Source organism: Calidris pugnax, unplaced genomic scaffold (assembly GCF_001431845.1).
Source record: "Calidris pugnax isolate Ruff unplaced genomic scaffold, ASM143184v1 scaffold95, whole genome shotgun sequence".
In the NCBI taxonomy this organism is placed as follows: domain Eukaryota; kingdom Metazoa; phylum Chordata; class Aves; order Charadriiformes; family Scolopacidae; genus Calidris; species Calidris pugnax.
Genome location: NW_015090885.1, coordinates 7,441,609 through 7,458,697, shown reverse-complemented (window position 1 = coordinate 7,458,697; position 17,089 = coordinate 7,441,609). Strand labels below are relative to the sequence as shown.

The following is a 17,089-nucleotide window of genomic DNA, read 5'->3' as shown; positions in this document are numbered from 1 at the left end:
GTGCAAAAGAATACTAAACTATACTCACCATCAGTTGTTTAAAAGACATACTAAATAATACTCACCCAGCAAAGTGCAGTATCAGTATGCATAGTCGTTTAGTGATCCAACACTGCTTGAGATTTAATTTCCATAACAATTCAAGGAAATAAATATGTTTTGTGATCAGCGTCGCTGAGTTATTCAGAATAAAATATAAATGAAACCCACTTGTGAATGGTTTGTAGATGTTCAATGAATACATCATAGGCATCCTACTCAGTTATTCAATTAATTCTGTCTTTTCCCTTCTAGCACAAGTTTCTGGGTGGGAGGAAAGAAAGAAAGTGTCATCTTGCTGCAAAAATGCACGCTAGTCAGTTTTGTTCTGTTATACATGGATGATACTGATGGAGTTAATTGGGCTGCAATGATGTAATGGAGGTAAAATTTTGTGCTCACCCTGTGTTTACTTTCCAGTTACCCTGTACTTCTAATTTATTAGTAATTTAGTTCAAAATTCATGTCCCTGCTTCTTTTCTATTCATATTAATTAACAGATTTCTTGCAAGCAAAATTCTTTCAAGTTTAATAGTACTGACATTTGGACTTTTTTCTTCTGTGAGTTAAGATGTGAGTCCTTAAAAACACCCATTTGGGGGCCAAATGAGTCATCAGAGCTCATTCTGGCTCTCATTTAGTAGTCTGTTCTCCTCAGGATGCGGTATAATGATGCTTAAATTATTATCTGCATTTACTAAGTTAAGATCGGCTGTTCTGTAGGATGAAAAAGAAATGCAGATTTAAAATACTTGAGGGAGGGTGCAAAGAAGAGGTAGGCAGCCAAGTCATCTAAGGATGCAGAAGGTTTCTCTGGGCATCTAAGTTACCTGCTGACAAAATCTTTAGCTTACAGGAATAATTCCTAGTATGTGGCAGGTGTGAGGTTAATTTACTAGTTTTCATAAGACAGAAGATTGCTATATAGCCAGAATTTGCTTTTCTCACTATTACACATAATTTTCACCCTCTGTAGCAGGAGCTGGTTTGCAGTTGCCTTTGAGCATTCAAAGTCAGTCCTGTCATCAGACCCAGCTAAAGTCAGGAAATTGTTCAACAGAGGCTCTTTCCCAAGAGCCAAGGGAAAAATGTTGGGTCCACAGTTTGAAGGTGCTTGGAAGCTCCTCCAGAATGCATCTGTTCAGGTTTTTTGAACAGCCAAAACTGTACCAGCTGTACCAAAGCATACAAAAACATATTTACAATAGTAAAAAAAAAAATTGTTTTTTTACTTTGCCTCCTTGCCATATCACTTTATGATATCTGTCTGCTTCAAGGGTGCAAAGGAGCACAAATTGTAGTAGGATTTAGTCTGGTTTGAGATTCTACCTTTCCTATCTAATTATTACTACATACCTAATCAGGTTTATTTCCTGTAACCATGTGCAAGGAAGTACCCAAGTTGAATTAAAATTAAATTACAACTAAAAAAGCCTTGTCCTTTCACAGTAAGAGACAGTAACTTTGTTGGAGAATCTTCTTTTAGGCAGCAGAACAGTGATACATCTCTCATAAAAAAAAAAAAAATATGAATTAGCGTTTCATGTTTCTTCAGTATAGTAACTGAATAACTCCTGATACCTCTATTCAGTTTAAAACTGGGTTAGCTACTTATGTCAGCAAAAAAAAGGAAGTAATTTAATTCACACTTGACTGTTTGACCCAGCTCAGTGTGCATATACCCATCATAAAAGCTATCTGCCATAAAAGAACGCTAGTTATCTTAGGAAATTAGGACACTTTAACAGTGCTTCACCAATTAAACTGACAAGTCTATCTACTGCCAACTTCAGTGGGAATACAGAGTGCCACAACAAACAAAGGCCAGGCCAGTCCACAAAGATTTGTATGGCACCAATACCAGGGCACGTCTCATACCATTTAAAGTTCTTGCTTTGTGTGAAGTTATTCATGCTATTTTAAAAGGTGCTGTGGGTTATGGATCAGTCTATGTGAAGACAGAAATTGTCTGCTTTGAAAAAGATGAAGACTACTGGGCTGCAGCTTAAGTCTGTCACAAGCAGTTGAGCAATTTTATCTTACTTGACCTCAAATAATATTTTTTATAGGCAGGAGACAGAACTGGGGCTGACGTGAGCTCCTGTTTTTGCAGACTGCACGAAAATCTGCCCATATTTAACCTGTGTAAATATCCAGGTACCTGTGAGGACCCAACACTTATGGAAAGCTATTTATTTAGAGGACAACATGAGCTCTTAAGGGAAAAAAGTTGGTACACCACACTTCAAGACATCAAGACTTCAGTTATTTAGTTTGAAAACAGGCAGGGACAATTTCTGAAACTGTGAATCCAATTTCCAAAAAAGGGGACTTTGTACTCTTTTTTTTTCTACCCAGCACCTGAGAGAATGCACATACAGCAAATGCCATATGGTTCATATGTTTCCATGTTGTCCACTGATTAGTTTTCATTCACTTCTGAATTTTTGTATTGCAAACTATCTCAGGTTTACAGACAGATAGAAAAACTAGAGCACAGAGGCATGAGGCAAGTGAGATTCCACTTACAGTGATGCCACAGACCTCAAGAAACATGTTTAAAATCTGACCCTGCGTTATGCTCCGTTTCCCGTCTCTAGCAACTAAGGCTTAACTTAGAGCTTAACTGAAAGTTTTTAGTGTAGCGGTTAACATTTTAAAAGTCCTGTTTCTTTCTAAGTGTCTAGTAAAATATATGTTAGGAAGTATACTGAAGTATTTAAACAGTTAACAACTGATGAGTCTGACTAGTTTCTGTTGTATAGATGCATTTTAAGACTTCAATAATTTAAAAAAAAAAACCAACCAAAAACTCCAAACACTGTGCATTAACCTAGAAATAGAGAATAGAAAATAGCTGCATATATGTATGCAACATAGATTGAACCAATTCTTTGATATTGCCTTAAAGAAATAAAACCTGATAAATAATACCGCAATACCATCCATATTTCCTTTTACTTCAATAATAAAATGGATGAAGAGACCAGATTAACTGCAGAAAGGAATTTCAGACATCCATCATCTGCTAAAGATCTGTCAAAATATTACTGTGGGACAATCTAGCCAAACCCATTATTCCTGCTCAGGATTTTTATTCTGCTGGACAAATTAATTCGTGACAAACTCCAATCCTAATGTCAGCGGGAAGCCTGACAAGGCAACAGCATTAGTGTACTTTCAAACCCTTAAGTGAGAAGACATATGACAGTCATTATGTGGCTTGTTGATTTTTTTCCTATGTCACGTACAATTCAAATAAGGTAAATTGGTTGGATTTTGCTGAGGATGAATGGCCTTTACTTTTATAAACATTTCAGTGCTGTTTTAGTAATCAGTCACAGATGCAATTTATTGTTTTGTATTTTGCTTCACTATTAATGCCATTTGCAAGACAATTTCTCAAGTAATTCTGATTAAGTAAAAGTCAAAATACTCTTTGCTACCATGCCCATAGAATGATAGTTGCTGAAGATACAGAGCAAAAATAATGAGAAAATGGCAAGAGCTAAATTGCCTTAGACACAAGTCTAAACAGATAGAATTTTTATGTTATCCCTCCATCACTTAAATGGAATTTCTAGTTTATATGCTTCAGGAGGTGGATATGGGGTGGTTGGGTTTTGAGGGGGGAGGGCTAGGGTTCTTTTAAGTGCAGAGCTGGTGGTTCAGGAAGATTGTCTTCAGCAACTCCAAGCATTGCCTCGACTTTCAGATGTTTATTTTGATATGCTGTTAGTCAATACTGCAATCATGACATTTTATGCGGGAAGCTGGCATATCAATAGGCCCTTTATTCTCTACAGGCAGTGCAGTGGCATTTGCTAACAGTTTGTATGAGTTTTTCATTGAGCTGTTAGTGTGTGAATGTCACTAACTGAAGCAAATTGAAAATGAAAAATGAAAATGGGAAAAACAAAATTAAAAAAGCAGGGCAAATTCTGAGTTTTTACTTCCATAATGTATGATTCGGGATATTTCTGATTTCTGTAGATTTTCTTGAAACAGTCTTCTCATTCAAAATGTGTTCTTAATTAAATGCACAACAAATGCCGTGCAAAGGTAAGATTCGTATAGGGCCATATCCTCCTTGGCTTGCAAACCATTTTCTTTTGTCTTTGGGACTTTACTCTCTGAAGAATGTGATTTGCTATTTTGAATTATACAGTCTTAATCTTTGTTTAATACTTGAAACAAAATAAATGTTTAAGTCCTGTCTTAATCTAAGTCCTATTCTAACATGTTATTGAAGCAGCAGTTTTTATGATTTTCATCCTCTAGTTTTGAACTGATAAAAAACTACCATCTTCAGCTGCCTTTGAGCCTCTTTCTTTCAAATCAGCCAGCACAACTACTCTGCATCCTCTTAGCTAGGTGTACTGCTGTGTGCTCTCTCTGCTTGTTGTCTTCTGTTAATTTTCTCTTTGTCTAGGGTTTCTCTTCCTGCTCTTCCTCTCTCATCTCAGCATGCAGTGTGTCAGCATTTCATGCTTTTTAGCCCCAAAGCTCCATCTCTTCACACAAAGTAGCAAAAGCACTGAAGAATATTTGTGTCGTGGCTGAATTTCTGTTTGGGCTTTGCTTCTTAGATGTGTGCTTCTAAATACTGTATGTGTTTCTCTCTTAACAAGGGAGGTGGTTACTAAGGCTTACAAGCCAGTATGAGAAAGAAGCATATTCTATAATTCCCAATATTAGAGGTTCCTAGGTCATTCCACTGTTTGATTAAGATATGTCAGGCATGAATTAAGGCTTTGGTTTTGAACTGGTGTTTTCAGTATCTAGGAAGAACATGTGATATGCACTACTGGTTTAGTTTCCAGCACGCTGGGAGTTAGGATGTTTAATAACTCATGAATTATGATTTTATTTTCTGGTATATTATGTAATGGAAACTTGCAGTATAGCCTATCACAATGTAGATTTCTCTGTGTCAAAGGCAGTATGTACACATTTCCAGAAACATCAGTTTCAAATCCTTGCCTTATTCTTTTTTTCTACTAAATGTAGAAATTAATACCAGTTCACCTCACAAAGAGAATTTTGACACTGTATTTTGGTACTACATTTACAAAAGCCTAGAATGGGAACATGCCTTTTTAGAGCCACAGCAAATATGATCTGGGACCATGTTGGCTGAAGATAAGAAATATTTAATTACTTCCCGTTGAGTGAATATGATTCATCCTATTCAGTAACTACGGTGGTGGAATAATGGCTTCATGCATGTAATTAAGAATTGTATTGGACTTTAAATGCATAGCATTTAATTTGGTAATGGCTAGCCATAATTCTGAACTCTTCTGAATTTTGAATGTTTTGGTCTGCAATCTTACCTTCTAACCATAATTTAATATATGGATACTAGTGATAATAAGACAGATACAACATTATTAGCTTATGCAGTTTTATCATGATTCTTAAAGTAACAGAATCACAGAGTAATTTAGGTTAGAAGAGACATCTAAGGATCATGTGATCCCCAATCAAAACAAGTCTAATGAGATCCGGTTGCTGAGGGTCTTGTCCATTTGAGTTTTGAGTATCTCCAGTGATAAAGATACCACAATCTCTCTGGTCAATCAATTCCAATATGGTTTCGCCAAATGCTGAAAAAATATTTTGTTATATTTAACCAAAATATAATGTGCTGCAACCATCACTTCTCATCCTTTCACTGTGCACCTCTGAGAAGAGTCCAGCTTCATTTCCTCTAAACCATCTATTTGGTACTTGTAGACAACAAGCCATCCCAGAGTTTAGCAGCCCTTTCCCTCCAATGTGTCAATCACTCCTAGCAGATTTGGTATTGATCACAAATTTGCTGAAAGCTTATTCTGTCCCATTGTCTACATTGTTAATGAAGACATTAAGTGAAATTGGCCCCACTAGGGTGATCATTTTAGGTGTGTTAAATGCTTTTTCTTTTTTTCCCTAAGGCCTCTAAAACTTATTTTACCAAGCTCCAAAAATTGCCTTCCTTTGAGGACAGTAACTGATGATTGTTGAGTTTTGTATAGCCCTAGGATTTCTGGTACCCTGCTGTAACTATACTTTAAAGGTGTCTGCTATCATTCCGTGCCCGTATTCCTTTATGCTGCAGTTAATTCAGTCATCCTAGATAGTTCACTCAACATACAATAACTGCTTGTCATTACTCTCTATTAGTAATAGAGTGTATATATATGACACAACGCATTACACCACATAATCATATAGAGCTAAGCAAAGGCTTAAACAAAGTAGATGAGGATCAGTCACCTGGTCCTGAGAGAATTGCTGTGATTAGCTGCATTAGTTACAGGTGACCAAGCCAAAGTAGAACTTCAGGCAAGCCAAGATAAGTCCAGAAACCTGTGTTGTTAGCTTAACCCAAAGTCTAGCCTGTCACAAAGAATGACATCATATTTACTGAACTGTAAGTCTACACGCAGTAGTAGACTTGCAATATATGCTTTATGCTTGAAAACCTAAATTCGAACAGTGTGTTTATCTTTTCTCCAAAGTATTCCTGATAGATATTCTAATCAGTAGAGGTTTTTAGTCACACCTAGTTAATCATCTAGAGGTCTCCTACCACATAAGGATGAAGTCTTTCTTCTGGGTGACCTGTCTCTCATGAGAAATGCATCATATGTACCATAGAGAAAAGGTTTGAGGTAACAACTCTATGACAACCAGGATCACACATAACCAGACACTCAAGCTCTCCACACTGTGGCTATGTGTCTGCATCACCTCACTCTCAGATCAAAGACGGGCAATGTTGCTGGCATGAGGAACACTATGCAGAGATGCTAAAATAGCCAGCAGATCTGGAGATGAAGGGCAGTGCAAAAAACTTACCTTTATTGAGGTCTGTGTGACCACAGATTGAATCAAATTCTAGCAGTGCTGCCTAAAGTTTGGGAGTTGTTTTTTACAAAACTGCATGATTCTTAGTTGGTCTTTTTTTTTTCCTAAAAGTTGATTTGTGATTTGTTGCACAATAGGTTTAGCAATGCTTAGTTCACTTATTCAATTGGGCTGACAAGCACTTGGCAAACTTTAAAACTGAACTAAAAATGGTTTGATGGCAGATCTGAAGAGAAATGGACCTTGTAGATCTATTAATTTTCTTACTGAGATTAAGATCTCTGATAATCCAAATTGTTTAAATACTTTTCTTTCCACTGAGAAATAGAATAAAAGAATCATGGGCAGAGAGCCCAGCTCCAGATTATATGGAAGAACTAAACCTCATAGTTTGAACTAAGCTATTTTGAAACTTGTTTTCCCTATATACAGTGATGGAAAACTTAAGTTCATTACACGTATTTTCCAGGTTAAATCTGTAGTTTAATGTAATACACAATCAATTAATCTATGATGTAGATTTTAGAAACTTTTCTCAGTTTTTTGTGAAGTTTTGTCCTGCAGGCAAAGCACCTAGTTCTGAAATCAGTAAGCCCAGTGATACCTCATGTGCTGTTGTTTCGAAGTCTCAGGCACTCCTCCATGGGTTTTCTAGCATTTCATAAGTGTTGAGAGTGGCCTTTCATTCAGTGAAAGATGTCAATAAAAGCTTTCTACTCTACTGAACTGCTTTATACTTGTGGAAACTTCCTACCTTGAAGACATCTTTGCAAATCTTCAAAACTTGACTGGACAAAGCCCTGAAAACCTGATCTAATTAGGCCCTGTTCTGAGTAAAGTGTGAGTCAAGGTGCCCTCTGAAGTCACTTCCATTCCAAATTATTCCCTGTTTCATGTCCAGAATGACTTGGATTGACCAGCAGCTCAGAAGCCTCTGAGGAGATGCTGACAAGCATGTAGATGGCAGGACATGGTGGTCTTTTTTTTCTACAACCCAAAGCTAACAATAAACAGGGTTATACAAGCACTCTAAATTTAGGTAGAAGTATCAAGCCTCTGCAAGATACACTTTTATAATAAAATTTTAAAAAGTTGTAGGAGCTTTTTTGCTTCGTTTGAGTTTTGGCTCATGTAATTAGCATTTTCAATTTGATTTTACAGAACACTGATGAAATGCAAAAATATGCAATAAAATGTATTGGTTTAATTAGACTGATTAACAGGATTTTTTTCACAAACATCTGGTGCATGTTTATACTACAGGAATAGGAGGATCCAAAAAGATACTAGTTTATAAGTAAAAAAGGAATGAATAGTTCACTCCAACAGAAATTCTAAATTGTTTTTACTTTCAGACTTTTGTGTAAATGAGCTCAAATGGGGAAGTTAAGATTTCTGAATAGGTCAAATGTAAACCTGAGAACAATCTTATAAGTTACGGTGAGCTCCATACTTGAAAAGTACTCACTCCAGTAATTACTTCTATATGTTTCTGTGTCTTTTATGTAGAAAGGAAGAGACAGTATAGGAGAGCAATTTATAGCTGAAGTTGTTGTAAACATCACTTCTCTAGGATTGCTCATGAGTTTACCCATAGTACCATGCAGTTGTTTGGACTTTTTGATTTTTCATACATCTGTCTCTCATGGTTTGTCCCCAGGTATAATTAACTAACTAGTTCTTATTTGGAAAGAAAGTAAATACTTACTACTGGAAGGATGCTGTCTCATTTTTAATGGTTTGGGGTTTCTTTCCCTATACACATCAGAAATTAAACTCTGGTAGAAATTTCCCCAAATGGTTGTATACATTTCTGTTGTGCAATATATTGGTTATATTTTCAACGAGGGAACTCTGTTACATGGTCCAGGAATGTTATAGACAACAGAGAGCCCTTTCCTTGATTTCCTTTAACACTAGCTTGGAGAACACATAATGTGTTCTCCATGGCGTTCTTGCCAGAATTGGTTAGATGAAGAGTATTTTCTGTCTTTAAGCAAAAAAAAAAAAAAAACCCTAACTTGCAAGCATAAAATTATTTTTTAAGGGATTCTTCTGAGCAATCAAAGAGCAACATTCCCTATCCTCAATCACTTTGTGATTTCTAAACATCAACGTTTGTATGAGTGCAGAGCTAAATTATGTATTTTCTTCTTCATGGCAATGTCTTCGTGGATTTTTATCATATGGATGTCATACTTCACAGTCACATTCATAAATTTAAGCTGTTTTAAATAAAGCAGTTTATATTTTCTGTATACTTGTTAATGACTGAAAGGAAAACTAGGGCTTTTTTCCCTCTTCTTCAAAGGCATGTTTCTGAATGCATTGCCTTGGAAAAAGCTGAGGTTTTTGAAGAGGCTCATCAAAGACAATAAATATTGTCCTATTTTAACTTTATTGTCCATATTCGGTTGAATAAGATTCCTACCAGATTTGGGAAAACAGCAAACCATCAGTCATGCTCTGAAATGCCCTTGTCTGCTCAGTAATTACAGAGAAGTGACACAGGCTGGTGTGGTTCGACACCACAATTATGTTAGCTCTACAGTGAGTGGTTGAGTGAAAAATCTCATTTCAAAAGCTAGCTGATTTTTTCGTAGCTGTAAAAAAAAGTCTTAAAATGAAAAACCATTTTTGATATAATGTACTCATATCCTTCCAAGTGAGGCTTTCCTCCCCACTTTCTCTTTAAACAGCAATAGAAGATATCGATAATAACTATCGTAGGAAAACTTAAAATAAAAGCTTCACAGACATCTTTCTTTTACTGGCACCAACTGTGTTTTATAAAATGTTTTCGCCTCCATTTTTATCTCTGTCTTAAAGCTGTAAAGCAGCTCAGGCTTTCTATACCATTTTATATGGTCCTAGAAGGACTAGAGAGGTTTAGGGATGGTATTGTGAATTAATGCCATTTATCTTTAGAGTGAGAAGTTAGCTTTAGGAGTTTATAAGTAGTTTACAACATTATAAGTCTCATCTCTAATATCAGTTCAAGCATCCTCTTTGCTCTGATATGTTTTTTTTTTTTTTTTTTTCAAATAAACATTTTGTCCCACTGATCAGGTGAAAAAGGGAGCAAAAGCTTCTCTCTTCTCAGTCCCCTCTTAAAGAATTATCCCGGAGTAATCCATTTCCAGCGCACTTTTGTTTTTCCCTGAACTGTAAATAATGCTGCATTAAAACAGTTCTGCTAATATTATATATATATTGAGAAGCCTCTTAAACCTAAACATAAGCAGTGATTACAGGTATACTTCTCTAGAACAATAAGGGGTTTCCCAACTTGATGATTATCCTTCATTACTTATGGGTACCTGTCTGTATTCAGCAAATTCCTCTGGTTAGTCCAAGGGCAATATCAGCTTCTCAGCCATCTTCCCCAGTGTGTTGGCAATGACATGAAGAGACTGGTTGTATATAGGCCTATAAAACCACACTACACTGGAGTAAAAGCTGCCTACGTACAATGGAGTAAAAGCTACCAAATGTTAAAGACAGGAACATGAGGTCATCTTACCCCACTGTAAATATGGCTAGTCAAACCCAGGCTAGTAAAAAATAATCAAGATATTAAATTTTAAAAATACATTTAAAAAAATCAGCTTTTAGTACATGAAAGAAAATTAAATGCCCTAGGTCTACTTCTTAACCATGCCCACTGAAATACAGTATGGGTAATACTCATATTGTCTACAATTGGGAATCTTCATTATGGGCTCAAGACAGCCAGCTTGAGTGTCCACCTTCAGCTACCCACACAGCCTGCAAATGAGAGGTGTGCACTCCTTCAGAATGTGCCCAAGTTAGGTGGTGGGAGAGCCCCTGTAGTGTAGTTCTCTCCAGTATACTTATTTCACACCTATGACTTTCACAGGAAAATACTCTTTTTTGTCATAAAAGATTTAGCAGCAGGCACAGGACACATTTCAAAAGCAATGGTTATTCCTAAACCTTTTTTTTCCTCCTCTGATTAAAGCTTTCAGTTACCTGGCAGGAAAAATGCATCAAATTCAAAGGAAAATTCATGTAATGTGAAATGCTGAGGATACTGTTGGTGAACTAATCTCAAGGATTCAGTAAAAACTTTTTTGGAAATGTGCCATTTTATTAATGCCTCTGCTCCAGTCTCTAAAAACAAAATATTTAAAAATTTTATTGTTAAGAGGGGATTCAGTCTTGAAAATTAATCTCTGGTGTCTTTCAGGTACTGTATCCTTTAAAAATACTGCTATTAAAAAGACATGGGTGGCCTGGCACTGGCAGTACAGTACGATTGACCTCACATTGCTTCATCTGCACAGCTATTGATTTTTCTTTTTCTCTTCATTTTGACATTTCACATGATTTAATCCAAGATTCATCATTTTGGAAATGTCAAGTTTAGGGTAGTTTTTTTATTGTTTGGAAAGGGTAATCTTTGAAATGGTTTGCTACTTATCTTTTTTCAGGCAGTCAGCTAAACACATCGGCACTGAATCAACTCGGAATTGACTGAGTGTATTTTTTATTTCTTTCATAGTGTATTCCAATGTGCCTTTTTACTGAGTAGCTAATTGTATCAAAGTCAAAGATAGCAGCAGTGGTTTGGATATATTTCCAGCATCTTGGCACATTTCGTGAAAAAAAAGCTCTCTGGGGATAAAAGCCTTTATGCAACATCACACTATGTGATGGGAAAGCAATAGAAAGCAAGCCTGGAACATACTAATGCACTATACATTACAGAAATAACAGATAGTATTTCTTGATATTTATTCAGCACCTAATAATTAGATTTATAGTCAACAGATGCATGGGGTGAAGAGGAGCAGCAAGCCAAAAGGAAACTGGCCATCTGAGCTCAAAAGAAAAATATAAGCAGCACCACAAACTTGAACTTGATGATATGGAGCTGGTACAACTGCCTGGTTCCACTTTATTCCTGTTTGCTCTCCAGATATAACATCTGGTTGAAAGACAGAGTTTCCAAAACACAGTGCAGCCATGAATGTCCTTCTAATGAGTGCTCCAACACACATTTGGAAGTGCTGAATGGCTGCTGAAAATAAAACTTACCATGTTTGTTCACTGCATCAGTGTCCCACCAAACCCTGAGAGCCACACACTAAACTGTGTGACCTATCAAGAGATGTGTGTGCCACATCTTGGAAAGCTGAGAGGAGCTTTCCAGGAAATTAAAGAGGCTTTCTCCATGTTTAGGATTTCATGAATCAGAAGATATCTGGCTCCTGGGGCAACCCAGGGAGAATTCCTGTTGCTGTCTTGCTTTCTCCTGTTACTCTGGGTCTGTATTATCCAGCAGTCCCTGTGAGAGGCCTTCTCCATTGCCAGGCAGATCTGGCTGCCCTTGAACCATGTGGGAGCTGCTTACATGGTTCCTGAAAAAGCCTAAGAGCCCAGGGGTTGTCACTTGTGCCTTGATGCTGCTGTCATTGCAGCAGGCTGTGGTTGGTCTCTGTCCCATGGAACTTTTGTCTCTGATCTGAAATGTGCTTTTCATTTCCAGACCATACCACTCACTTTCTCATCTCCTTTTGCTCACTTTTCTGTATATGAGAGAATTAATCCTGTCTGCTCTCTCAGTTCCCTGTAGTATACACCTTGTCTTTGTCCTACCCTACAACACAGCATCTTGCCTCAAGCTTAGACTTGCTACTGCTTGTTACCCTCAGCATTTACTGAAATGCTCATCTCTAGCTGTCCTTCCCAGGGTGTTACTCCCTAATGGGCTGTGTTAGCTTGACATTACTTGGACACTTTCCCTTCAGGGTTAGCGAGGAAGGAGAGATACGTCTCCTGGAGAGTAACCCTGTGCTTTAAATGTCTTGATGCAAGGTATATAGGTAATATGATAAACAGGGTATGGGAAATGTCTTTTGAAATAGTAAAGTGTGTATGGTTTACTTATGCAACGGGGTAGCTGAAATTAAGGTGGTGATTCATGCAAGCAGAAACAGTCAAAAGAACTATGATAAAACATTTCAAAGAGAGTATTATCTCAGTGGGATGAAGGTTGATTAATTAACTTTTGAAAGGCTTCTCTGTTCTTTGTCTATTATGTATCTACCATTACCTGGGCATGGCAGTAGCTGCAGGAAGCTTTGTCCAGTTCCTGTGTCCTCATCATCTTACTATTCAATACACTTGCTAGGATCCAATTTTCTTCAGTGTCGGTGATTCAAATTTTCTTCTATTAACTCCTACTAACATTCTCATGACATTAAAGAGATGCCCCTAAGGAAATAAGAATTTAATATTCTATAAAAGAAGTTAATCTAAATTTGAAGTACAAGATTTTATGAACTGCTGGCTCTAGTACACCTAACATTTAGCCCTTTGATGAGATTATTCAGTTTCTTACCTTGAGGTTTCATAGGTATACAGCGATGTGTTTTTCTACTCTTTGTAAAAGAGTACTCAGTGTTGCATCAGTTTTTGTCAAGTCATATAGAAGTTTGTTTAATGATTATTCATATACAAATTGAGAAACTGTTTCTGGAACTATTCCATTGATATTGGCAGTATCCTCATTTCTAAGTACTTTGTGAGTTAATGTCGAAACAACATTATAGCTAGCTGAATAACCTGTCTACTCTTTCAAGCCAAAAAATATATTTCTTAAAGAACAATTTAATAGTAGTAGTAACAGCAGTAGTAAAAACCCAGAAAAAACCTTCTCCACTCCTCTATACTTGATGTGAGGATAGATGGTAGGCCCATTCTAACTGAGACTTTAAACATGATTTATTTTTTCATAAACTAATAATGTCTTCATAAGTTGGAATTGGCACAGCAAAGTGGAAATTCAAGAACATTATAAAAGCTAATCAATAGCAAGTAGAAATACTATCTCATTTGCTCACTTGCTAATGCAGGGAAGTTTTCCCTTTGTAAAAACTGTTTTAGTGCTTTTGTAAGATTACAGGTAGCAGAACTTGAGGCTGAACTTATATTAATAGGGAAAACAAGGCTAGTGCAAGGGCCATACTTTGAGTAATGACTACGAACAATGAGCATAGTTTGATTCCAATGCAGCTGGACCATTTCAGAAAGCATTCCACCTAATCCAGTGGAAGATGTCCCTGCCCACGTCAGCAGGGTTGGAACTAGATGATCTTTAAAAGTCCCTTCCGACCCAAACTGTTCTGTGGTTCTGTGATTTATAGCAGAACTATTACTTTACTGGTAGCAACTAGTCAGGGTATGTATTTATCAGGAAACTAAATGACACTACCAACCTCTATCATTTTTATTGTTAATTTTATATTTGCAGTAATTTCATTGTTTTCTTCTAATCTGAGAAATGTTTAATGCCTTGTTGTGAAGTGGATGGGGAGCATCCTCTGAAAAGCAAAGCAACGCAGAAGTTTTTGTGTCTTATTAAGTGATTTTAAAGCTTGCTTTTAAAGGAACCTTCTCAATGGTCATATCGAAATCCAAATATTTTTCATTCAAATGGTTTCGTCTTGCAGTATTTTAGTATCACCACTACTGTTTCTAGTCAGTTATTGAGCAGAGTGAATCTTACCAACCAAAAGACATGGTACTGCTGTGAGATACATGGAGGTGGATGCCTTTGGAATGGTATGTGAGTTGGATATATGGGGGGTGCAGGGGTGGGGAGCGGGAAAGGACATACTTTGGCACTCTGAAATTAACATTTGGCAGAAAAACATACTAATATTAGAAACTGTATTTGTCCACTGCAAAAACTAACTTTTGCAAGACAGAGATAAACAATGACAAAGAATGATGGAAGAAAAACAAAATAATGCTGGATATTTCCAGCAATAACTGGAGCTCTTATCAGTTGTGACAGCCATGCAGTCCATGCATTGTGCCATTTCAAAAAACAATAAAGCCTCCAGTGAATGTATCTGCTGATTGATTGATACTCCTGAAGCCCCCATAGTACTTGAATCTAGTCAAAGTGGGTCAGCACAGTGATGCACACAGCACACCAATAAAAATAATTTGTTAAATGAAAATGTTATCTCAGCACTTTACATTGTAAGAAACAGTTCTTATCATGAGATTTATAGGTGACCACTCATAAATAAATATATTTGATGACAGATCTTGAAGAAACAGGATGACAACAAAATGGGAAAAAAAATATTTACTCTGCTTTTCGTAATTACTGGGTGTTCTGCAACCATGCAGGATAGGTGTTATCAGTTACATTATTAAATGAACTCAGTAAATCATTTTCTTACACTTTCTCTTTTGCATTTTGAAGACAAAAATTTGTATTTTTTCATATTTTTCAGGACAATTAATGAGAGTGTTTTGGAAGCTATCGGACAGTATTTCAAAGTAGAGCTACTTGAATCGGTTATCTTGAATTATTCCTGACAAAAAGGCTGACATTTTTCTGCAGATAAAGTGTTTGCAAATAACAACATTGCTACTGATCTCCAGTTCAACTTTATCTTTTTCATTCCATGACATTTATTAGATTAGCAGTTTTGAGACTGTAGATTGAAGGCGATATGAACAGGATCCATCCTTTTCCTATATGTAAATATGGTATTTATTCTATTCCTTTATCAACATCTCTACACCAAATTTCAGCACAAAAAGATAAGATGAAGAGCCTTAACTTACTTACTTTCTGAGATTTTTTTTGCCAATACAAGTAATTAAATATAAATCTTATCTTAAGTCCTGGGCTTTCACATTTGTCTGTTTTTTTCCTTCCACATTTGCTCTTCAACATGATCTTCACTCTTCTTCAGAGAAAGGTGAAAGACTTTTTAACATTCTTGCTTGAACACATCTCTGCTATTGCTTCAAAAATGAACAGTAAAAGTTTCTTGATGTCGTGACGTACACCGTCACAGCATACATTTGTTAAATGAAAAGTCTTGCTGTGCAGAAAAGAATTGTCTGAAATGCCAACAAGGGCAGGTTGATAGAGGCTTTTCTTCAAAATTCCTCCCCAGAAAGAGACCTGGAATTTTGAAACAGGGCATGAAGGGGCCAGAAAAATGTCCTCTGAAGGAATGGAGAGGACATGTAACCCCTTCCTTCCTGTAAGAAGTCAGTGAGGCAGTGTGCCATGGGTGCAAGGCAATGCTGCAGAGGGCTGAGCTAATTGCTGGCATCTTCTTCTGCTTAGGGCAGGTATTCCTTTCATAGGAACTCTGAATTTCTGCTAAATGAAATTGGAGGTCTTGGAATGGGCATTTCTTAATGAATGCCTTGTTGACTTCATCTCACCTAAACATACATCTCTCCAATATAGGGAGGGCAATGCTGCCCTTCTAGTTCACTGGGAAATCATTTGAAAAGTATGAAGGTTGTGATGGTGGCTTTTTGTCAGGCAGCAGTTGATTAAAAAAGGTCATTATCTATCTTGAATAAAATATTGCTGATTCCCAGAAGAATTAACAAACCTGTGGTCTAGTTAGCTGTGTCCATCTAATACCTGTCTTTGTTCGTGAATGCTAGGACAGCCAAATAATAAGGAAAATCCTATAAACTGTTGGGCAAGTTATGCTGGTTTTTGACAAATTTTGTCACACTGTAATTCAATGAGGAATTATGAAAGTAAAAGATAAGTGGAAAAAGAATGCTAATGTGCTTTAAAGTAAACAAGGCATCTGTCTTTTAGCACTGTCAAATGGGGCAGAAACACAGGTCTGTGAACATACAAACACATTGTATGCAATTTCTGGCAATCTCCTTGCTTAAAATGAATGGAAGCAGCAGTAGCATACTTCACATATGTGAATTACGTTAGACAGGGTAATCAAGTCATTGTAAGTTAAGGTATCAGGTTCTAATTCAGCAATGTTATCTGTAAGAAAACAAAGATGGCCTTTGGGATGAAACTGAAAGATGAGGTGTCAGAGAAAGAGCTCCATCTTGGCATATACTATAGTTTCTCCTCAAGGGTGGTAATTTGAAGTAATGAGTAGTCCTTGCTGAATGACCTTGTACATCTGCTGCACTGCCTATTCAATCTGTAACTCACTTTACATCAATTGCACTTTCAGTACAATTAAATGTGCCATCATAAAGCACTAAAAATGAACAACACAATCTCTGCATATGTTCATAGCTATTTAGCCGGGGACTGGGACGGTGGCAGAAGTCCATCTTAAACCTTCTGTTCGTGCCAAAGTGCAATTTGTTGGTTGAAAGATGCTATCCGACAGAGCCGGAAGAGGATGGCAGGATTTGC

General features: G+C 36.8%; 1 protein-coding gene across 3 annotated transcripts in view; it reads left to right on the top strand.

Moving 5' to 3' along the window:
* Positions 1-17,089, top strand: part of EPHA6 (EPH receptor A6) — a 501,230-nt gene that overhangs the window by 300,305 nt on the left and 183,836 nt on the right. The window lies entirely within an intron of this gene.